Source organism: Diceros bicornis, chromosome 31, assembly GCF_020826845.1.
Source record: "Diceros bicornis minor isolate mBicDic1 chromosome 31, mDicBic1.mat.cur, whole genome shotgun sequence".
Lineage (NCBI taxonomy): Eukaryota > Metazoa > Chordata > Mammalia > Perissodactyla > Rhinocerotidae > Diceros > Diceros bicornis.
In genome coordinates, this window is record NC_080770.1 from 23,003,716 (window position 1) to 23,012,984 (window position 9,269).

Sequence of the window (9,269 nt, forward strand, 5' to 3'; positions counted from 1 at the left end):
TGGTCTGGGAGCTGGGGCCTGAACAGGGCGAGGAGGGTGTCTATGCATAGGGCAGCCTGGTGCGGTGTGTCAGAGTCAGAGCAGGGTGCTGAGGACATCCCGGAGGAGGAAGGCGTAGCACCAGGATCTGGAGCCTGAGCAAAGTAAGGTGGGCATCCACATGGTGGTGGTGGGTGTGGTGCGGCCCAGTGCAGAATGTCAGAGACCAAGCCGGGTAAGGAGGGCAGCCTGGCATGGGTCTTTGGCGCCTAAGCAGAATAAGGAGGCATCCAAGTTGGGTAAGGTGAGGTGTGAGGTGTCAGAGCTTGAGTAGAGTGAACAGGGCATGCACGTGGGGCGTTCGAACAAAGATGGAGTGGAGAAGGATCTGTGCATGGAAGGGAGTGCAATGAGAACTTGGTTACACAGAGGATATTGATCAAATAAGTAAAGAGGTGAAGGGTAATGGGAACTGGGTCACTATTGAAGAAGAGAGTTACAAATAAGAAAAGGGAGAAAACCAGAAGGGACCCTGTGGTATTGAACTGGAATTGTAGGGATCAGTATGAACTCCTGGATTTCAAAATATATAGCTAAATAGAGAAATAAATATAGTTACAAACGTATGTGTGTGTGTGTGTGTGCATGCGTGCACGTGCGCACTGGCCTGGGAGTGACATGCCAGTAGCAATGAGCACGTCCAGCACCTAGATCTTGGCTTCTTTTTTTTTTTTTTTTAAGATTTTTTTTATTTATTTATTTTTCCCCCCAAAGCCCCAGTAGATAGTTGTGTGTCATAGTTGCACATCCTTCTAGCTGCTGTATGTGCGACGCGGCCTCAGCATGGCCGGAGAAGCGGTGCATCGGTGCGCGCCCGGGATCCGAATCCGGGCCGCCAGCAGTGGAGCGCACGCAGTTAACCGCTAAGCCACGGGGCTGGCCCTAGATCTTGGCTTCTAAGTACCACGTTCCACTAAAAGGAACCAAGTCTCTTTGGAGAAATGGCTGGTGCTAGGCCTGGACCAGGGAGAGTATAAGATGAGCCTGGAATATCATGTGTCAGAAACCAAAGGAAGCTGAAAGAATGGTGAGAATAACTCTAAAGGACCAGGAACCAGCTTGAACGGGCTCCCACTGGCCCATTAATAATGATTAATAATAATTGTCCTCAGGGCCAGCCCAGTGGCGTGGTGGTTAAGTTTGCGCGCTCTGCTTCAGCAGTCCAGGGTTCGCAGGTTTGGATCCCGGACACAGACCTACGCACCACTTATCAAGCCATGCTGTGGCAGGCGTCCCATGTATAAAGTAAGAGGAAGTTGGGCACAGGTGTTAGCCCAGGACCAATCTTCCTCAGGAAAAAGAGGAGGATTGACAACAGAGGTTAGCTCAGGGCTAATCTTCCTCACCAAAAAAATAAATAAATAAATAAAAGAATGATTGTCCTCATCAGCTCAGGCTGCCATAACACAATACCATAGACTGGGTGGCTTAAACAACTGAAATTTATTTTCTCACAGTTTTGGAGGCTGGAAGTGCAAGATCAAGATCCCAGCAGTGTTGGCATCCGGTGAGGACTCTCTCCTTGGGTTGCAGACGGCCACCTTCTCACAGTGTTCTCACGTGTCCTTTTCTCTGTGCTTGCGGTTGGGAGGAGAGAGAGAGACACACAGAGAGAGACAGAGAGATATCTCTTCCTCTTCTTATAAGGCCACTAATCCCATTATGAGGGCCCCACCCTTGTGACCTAAACTAACCCTGATTACCTCCTAAAGGTCCCATCTCCAAATACCATCACCTTGGGGGTTAGGCTTCAACATGTGACTTTTTGGGGGACACAAACATTCAGTCCATAGCAATGATTTTATTGGATAATACAACAATCCATACTGATGTAAATAAATAAATGAATAAATTAAAAATTTGATGAAGAATGGGATATTTACATAGTTCCAAAGAACTTCCCCACAAAATACTTGTTAATTTAAAGGGGAAGAGAGAGGACCTTCACAGTGGTGAAGGTTGACAGACACCAGATTAACCAAGTGGGAAAGGCTGACGTCTCCAGTAATGGGACACAATGAAATCAGGTGCTGCCTGAACCAATGCAGTGACAGCCTCACCGTCTCCTCTGTGCTATTCCTGCCAAAGATGAATTATGAGGGAACATCAGATAAACACGAATTCAGAAATATTCTACAAAGTAACTGTAGTCTTGGAAAGTGTCAAGGTCATGAAGCCAAGGAAAGACTGAGAAACGTTTCCAGATTGGAAGAGACTAAAGCCTGCAACTAAATACAACGCTTGAGTCTGATCTTGATTCTGGACTGGATCCCTTTGCTGTAAAGGACGTTATTGGGACAATTGGTGAAACTTGAATGGGGCCTGAGGACTAGATGGTAGAAACACATCAACGTTAACTTCCTCCTGTGAAGGTTGTCTTGTGGTTAAGCAGGAAAATGACCCGGATTGTAGGAAATTCCCACCTGAGCATTCGAGGTGATGTGGTATCCGGTCAGCAATTTGCTCTCAAATGGTGCAAGGAAAAAAGTTACTTGTATTGTATTTGCAACTTTTCTCTGGGTTTGAGATTGTTTTCAAAATAAAAATATATAATTAAGGGCCGGCCCCGTGGCTTAGCGGTTAAGTGAGCGCGCTCCAGTGCTGGCGACCCCAGTTCGGACCCCGGGGGCGCACCGACGCACCGCTTCTCCGGCCATGCTGAGGCCGCGTCCCACATACAGCAACTAGAAGGATGTGCAGCTATGACATACAACTATCTACTGGGGCTTTGGGGGGAAAAAATAAATAAATAAAATCTTTAAAAATATATATATATATATAATTAAAAAAAAAGAGTAGAGGGGGTAAGGAAGCCAGGGCCGGGGTAGGGAGGGGCAGGGAGGGCAGGCTGCAGCATTAAAAGGCGGCATAAGAAGGAGGCATTTGAGCAAAGACTGGAAGGAGGTGAGGGAATGAACCAAGAAAGTATCCTAGAAAGAGCATTCCAGGAGAAGGGAACAGTGTCCGAGACTGGTCTGGCCACAGAGCAGCAAGGAGGCTTGGAACCCTGAGCAAGGAGGAAGGGAGAGGGAGTTGAGGTCCTGGAGGAAACCGTGGGCGATTGAAAACACACAGGGCCCTGTGGGACGTTGCAAGGACTGTATTCTGAGTGAGATGGGCAGCTGCTGTGGGGTTTTGAGCAGAGGAGTGGCGTGCGCTGACTAGGTTTTAAAAGAATTCCTTTGGTTGCTCGTTGAGAACAGACTACACAAGACAACTGGCCTGGATGCTTCAAAAATGTCAGTGTCATGAAAGACCAAAAAAAGATTGGGGGATTGTTCTAGATTAAAGGAGGCTAAGAGACGTGACAACTGAACACGATGTGTGATCCTTGACTTGATACTGGATTTTTTTTTTTAAAGGCTATAAGAGATGTTTTGGGGATAACTGAAGAAATTTTGATATGGACTATATATTAGATATTATCGTATCAATATTAAATTCCTTAGGTGCGAAATATATTGTACTAAAATGTACCGTAGTTGCATAGGAGAATGGCTTTATTCTTAGCAGACACCGGCTGAAATTTTTACAGGTGAAGCATCATGATGTCTACAACTTACTTTTTTTTGTTATTTTGTGAGGAGATCAGCCCTGTGCTAACATCTGCCAATCCTCTTCTTTTTTTGCTGAGGAAGACTGGCCCTGGGCTAACATCCGTGCCCATCTTCCTCCACTTTATATGGGATGCTGCCACAGCATGGCTTGCCAAGCAGTGCATCAGTGCGTGCCTGGGATCCGAACTGGCGAACCCTGGGCCACGCGGTGGAGCGCGCGCACTTAACTGCTTGCGCCGCCAGGCTGGCCCCCCAACTTACTTTGAAATGGTTCGGAAAAACACACGCACGAAGCAGTTGTGGCAAAATGTAATTAGTTGGTGAATCCTAGTGAAAGGTATACAGGTATTCATTGTCTATGTTTCAACTTTTTAATATATTTAACATTTTTCAAAATAACAGACTTTAGGAAGCATATCAGTCAGGGTTCTCCCGAGGAACAAAGTCAATAGGAGATTATATATATACAAATATATATATAATAAATGTAAAGAGATTTATTATAGGGAATTGGCTCATGCAATTATGTAGGTGGGCAAGTTCCGAGATCTGCAGGGTGAGTCGGCAAGCTCAAAACCCAGGAATACTGATGGTTTAATTCTAGTCTGAGTCAGAAGGCCTGAGAACCAGGAGAACTGATGGTGTAAATTCTAGTCTGAAAGCTGGCAGGCTCAAGACCCAAGAAGAGCCTATATTTCAATTCAAGTCCAAAGTCAGGAAAAGACCTATGTCCCAGCTCAAGGCAGTCAGGCAGGAGGAGTTCCCTCTATCTCGGGGAAGGGTCAGCCTTCTTGTTCTATTCAGGCCTTCAACTGATTGCATGAAGCCCACCCATATTAGAGAGGGCAATCTGTTTTACTCAGTCTACTGATTTAAATGTTAATCTCATCTAGAAATACCCTCACAGAAAAACACCCAGAAAAATGTTTGACCAAATGTCTGGGTACCCCACGGCCCAGTCAAACTGACTCATAAAATTAACCACGACAAAAGAGTTAGAGTAGAAGAGGTTCCTGCAGTCAACTAGGTGAGACGGGATGCTGGCTTGAACCAGGGTGATAGACCCTGAGGATGGTGAGAAGTGTCATATTCTGGAGATACATATTTTATATACATGTAAAAATATATATATAATGTACACCTTTTATATATTAAAAAAATATATTATTTTGGAAAATTTCAAATATATACAAAATAGAGATGGGGCCAGCCCCGTGGCGTAGCAGTTAAGTGCGCACGCTCCGCTGCTGGCGGCCCGGGTTCAGATCCCGGGCGCACACCGATGCACTGCTTGTCAGCCCATGCTGTGGCAGCATCCCATATAAAGCGGAGGAAGATGGGCACAGATGTTAGCCCAGGGCTGGTCTTCCTCAGCAAAAAGAGGAGGATTGGCATGGATGTTAGCTCAGGGCTGATCTTCCTCACAAAAAAAAAAAAAATAGACTAGTATGATGAATTTCCATCTCAGCCTTAACAGGATCCATACTCAGCACATAGACAATCTTGTTTCATTTATACCCTCCTCCCCCAGCTCCACACCTCCGCTGGATTATTTTGATTCAGATTTTATCATTCAGAATTCCAGATATTTGTTTAAGGTAGAATCAATGGGATTTTCTGGTGGATTGGATGTGGTGTATGGAGAGAGAAGTCAAGGATGACTCTGTTGACACAAATAATCGATAATCAATCTATAGATAAGAAAGATAAGGTGATATTTATTGACCCCAGCTGAGGACTAGCCTGGAAGTGCAACCTCCACCAGGGAAGAAAGCATGGTTTACAGCATGGTTATACACCGTTTCAGAACAAAGAAAGTACATCAAGCATGACAGGAATACAATTTTTCCCCCGAAAGTCACAAGGAGATGTTTTGCTGCAGTTTAGCACATACATAGCAACTTAACCTTGGTTCTCTGGGACGAAAAGCTTATCTTCAAAGAAGTGCTGGTATTGGCATCAGAGAAAGGAAGACATTCATCCCTATCTTTAAAGAGTGCATTCTGGGGCTGGCCCAGTGGTGTAGTGGTTAAGTTCGCGCGCTCCACTTCAGCGGCCCGGGGTTTGCTGGTTTGGATCCCTGGTCGACATTACACACTGCTCCTCAAGCCATGCTGTGGCGGCATCCGTATACAAAATAGAGGAAGATGGGCACAGATGTTAGCTCAGGGCTAATCTTCCTCAGCAAAAAGAGGAAGATTGGCAATGGATGTTAGCTTAGGGCCAATCTTCCTCAAAAAAAAAAATTAAAGAGTGCATTCTTTTCTTTGGGAAAATCTTTGAAGCAGATGTACAATGCGTGTTTGGCAGGCCATAAGTCAGGCTGCTCTGGGAAAAACAAGTTTTAGGCCAAATCAGATTTAAACCAGCATGGCTTCCTCTATACCTCAATATGTAACAACTTACTATTTTCATCAACTCCAAGGTTTTGACCTGAGCAACTGGAAGGACCCAGAGTAAAGCCTTTGGTGTTTTGTTTCTCTCCCCTCCAGGGGCTGAGACTTGCTGGGCCTGGCTTAAGGGAATGCTCAGGGATGAGAGGGTGGGGCTTCAGCAAGGAAATTGTCCAGCTGTGATTTGGGATTTAATTAATTTTTCATTTGAAAATACTTTTTGTGGGCCAGGCACTTTCCTAGGCCCTTGGGGACTCGTGGTGAACAAATCAAATACATGTGCTCATGGAGTTTATAATCCAGGGAAGGGCGAGACAGACCACCAGATCATCACAGCAGATGTGTCTAGTCAGTGTCCCGAGAGGCAAGCACGGGAGCCATGGGAAAGAGCAAGAGGACTTGACCTGGTCTTTTTGGGGCGGGGAGGGCTTCGGAACTGACACATGAAGGTCCTGGCTCCCAGGACCCCCTGCCCCACCCTGCTATGGGCCTGGCTTACATCTCTTCTCCTCTCTAGAGGCCCGGATGGACCAGAGGTCCCAATCCCTGAGGACACACTCTGCCCCAGGCTCTGAGCTCCCTGCTGGGACTGACCTCCTGGTACTTTGATTTCTTGAGCAGCCTGAACCTTCATTAACTGTTCTCCTATCTCCCCTAAGACATCCCTGCTCCTTATAGGAGTAGACTCCCGAGATAATCAATCTCTGTCATTCTGGCCTGTCATTTGTTTTCTAAGGCTAGAGAAGTCCTTGAAATGCCTCATGGGCCAATCCTCCTTCTCCATCCCTTTCAGGAGTCTCCTCTATAAGCGTTCACCAGGTGGTGGTCCCACATTTGCCTTCCCTTTTCCTATGATAGGGAGCTCACTGCCTCCTGGGGCAGCTTCTTCCATTTCAGAAGGAATTTGGACTTAAGAATTGACCGAAATAAGTCCCCCTGAAATTCCTGCTAGTAGAGTCCTAGTTCTTTCCACTTCTGGACGCGCTGAGGCTGAGTCCGGCTCTTTTCCTTAGCCATCTCTTGGACATAAAGGAAGCCCCCATCTGGTCTGCTCACTGAGTCTGAGCACCAGACTACTCTTGTCAGTATCTGCTATTGAAACTGAGGATGAAGGAGTTAAAATTTCCCTGGATTAGGGTGAAACTGTGCCATGTACCCACAAGGTTAACATGGGAAACAAAATAACCAAAGTTTCTGAGCTTGCCTTGCAGAACAGCAGGAGGATGGCTGATAAGAGAGGAACTTACTGACAGCGCCCCCCCACCCCCCCAGCCTGACTAAGCATCTCGCAGGAGCGTTGAGAAGCTAAAATGACCGAGTGTAAACTTTAGAGTCACAGACTAAAAATCCACCGCATGCAACACGTAGGACAGTTGCGCCTACGCGGAAGACTGTTAGAATTTCAGCCTCCAAGGCCACATGCTCTCCTTCCCCTACCTAAAACCCTAAATAAAAACCCTTGCTTATGGCTTTGCGGGGAGTTCCGGATTACAGCGTTAGCTATCCGTTCTCCTTGCTCAGTGCTTTGCAATACGATTCCTACTTTCTTCCACTACACCCAGTGTAAGAGATTGGCTTGCTGCGTGATGGGTGAGCAAACTCACTTCAGGTTCCATAACACTATTAAAAAGAAATAGAGCCATACACTAGTTCAAGGCAGTAAAAACGGATTTTATTCAGTACTATTGCAATAAAGGAACAAGAATTCAGTATAGAACAGAACTCAATTCCGAATACAGCAAAGACAGCTGGGGATTTATCGCCAACGAGCAGAGTAAGGGGGTCAATAGATGAAAAATTACTAAGAGGAGACATCAGAGGAGGGAGATTCTTGTTAAACTAGCCTAACAGTATTCTTGCTAAAGGCAGGCCAAGGATTTATATATCAAAGGTGGGGGATGAGGAACTTGATCGGATATCAAGGGAGAGGGGGTCTCGATAAACTGACTTAACAGGATTTTTGCTAAAACTAGGCTAGGCAGGCTGAGGACAGGGCCCAATGACCAGGGCTAGTGGAAAAGAGGGCTCAGAGGAGCCTGTCTAAGGTTTGGTCAGGGAGAGATTGCCACCACCCATCACCGGCCCAGGCTGGAGACTTTCTATAACATATTCCTATTTGTTGGGATCTCCAAATGTAGGTCCCAGAACAGGACCCACCTGTCCCGGGTGTGGTGGGACCAGCACAGACAGGACAGCTCCTTCCTCATCTGGGCTTCTTGACTTCTATCAGGCAACTCTGATAAGTGTGAATTTGGGGTCAGTAGCCCAAGTGCTGACACTGACTTACTGGACAACCTTGGGCAAGTCACTTAACCTCTCTGATCCCCCATCCTTATCTAACACTGAGACTGATAATTCAATCTGTCCACAGGGCAGGGCTGTTGAGGGGATGGAGTAAATGCTGCTACCCACGGGGGTGCTTTGTCAGCCTAAGCGAGCAGCTGCAAATGAAATGCCTTCAACCGCATTCCACAAAAAACACCGGACAGATTTTCACCAAGTTTAGCGGGTATCTGTGATGGTTTGACTTAAAATATAAGCTACGTGGCTTACATGAAGTTCATTTTAGGGGGGCCCTGGGCGTCACCTCAGAGTGATAAGCAGAGATGCTCCAGGGCAGAGGACACAGGTACGAGTCTCACATGATCCAAAGTGATCTGCCCTTCTCAATGAGATGAAAAGAAACCATCACAGACGTGAGTCATAATATTTTCAATTGTATCGGCTGATTGTCACTTGAGTTCTTCCCACGTGGGCAGTTCTGGGGTGCCTGCTGTGAAGTTAGTGGCAGCAGAGATTTCTATCTTTAAAACTGGTTAACGATTCTCTCCAGGAACCCTGGGTGGCCAGCTTGTACTTATAATAAATATTAATTATAAAAATGCAGTCTGAGGTGTCATGCCCTTTTTTTGGCCCTTTGCACACGACTGGCGTATGTAGTTTACGGTTTACGGGAGGCTGAGCCATTGTGCGAATCCCATGATTCCTAACGGGGGGCCACATTCGGAGGTTGAATCATTGCTTCCAAAGCGCCCTTTCAGTTACCCGCGAGATTAACACTACATTTCCCACGGGCCCTCGCGGCTCCCGTTGTTTCTCCCACCCCTTCCGGTTTTACATCCAGGCCCCGCCCCGCTGCGCGCGCCGGCCTGTAACGCATCCACCTCTGGCGCCCGGCATACCCAGGACGAGGGCGGGAACGTTTCAGGAGCCGCGGGGGCGGGGCCTGTGGCCCGAGCTTCGTCTTTGAAATCGGAGAAGCAGATTCGCTGTGACAAGG